This window comes from Acanthisitta chloris, unplaced genomic scaffold, assembly GCF_000695815.1.
Source record: "Acanthisitta chloris isolate BGI_N310 unplaced genomic scaffold, ASM69581v1 scaffold40670, whole genome shotgun sequence".
Lineage (NCBI taxonomy): Eukaryota > Metazoa > Chordata > Aves > Passeriformes > Acanthisittidae > Acanthisitta > Acanthisitta chloris.
The window spans coordinates 2,388-3,105 of NW_008652946.1; positions in this window are offsets into that span (position 1 = coordinate 2,388).

Genomic DNA, 718 nt, shown 5'->3' on the forward strand with positions numbered 1-718 from the left:
TTCAAGTCACTACATCTCATGATAATTAAAATAAATTGAAAATTTGGGTTAGTATAAAAGGATTGTATCTGCAATAATAATTTTTTTCAGATACAAAACATCTACTCCATTATCTGCTCTTTTAAAACTATGCATCTCTCTTAGTTCCCTTCAGAACTGAGGTTCAAGGAACCAGGAAGATTAGGTAACTACAATTAGGCTGGTCAGTCTATTGGACTGGCCAGTTATGCACTGGAGTTAACAGTCCAGAGTTGTGTTTTTAGCAAATACTTTTCTTCTGACCATCTTAGCAAAGTATTTGGAACACAATTCTTTGGATAATCTATATAAAATGCATATATTTTCTAAAGCTAGAAGCAAAACAATCTGTTAAGTAATATAAACTGGTTGAGTTAGCATGATATACAGTCGCTGCCTGCTTTTAATGCTTTTTTCTACTCAGTTCTTGCTATATGTATTGGTGGCAATTGTAAAAGATATATCAAGGGGTTTAGTTCTTTATCAGAAATAACTTTCATTTTCCAGTCAATGCATATCTTATTTCTTCCACCATTAATTCTACAATGTGGTCTCAATTATATCAGTAGAAGTGGGAAACAACCCATCCTGACCCAAATATTTCTGAATTAATAAATGCTCTTTATCAATCTGTTATACAGATTAATGCACCACAACTTGCAGGATGATTAAAATGACCCTTTGTTATGGGAATCAGCAG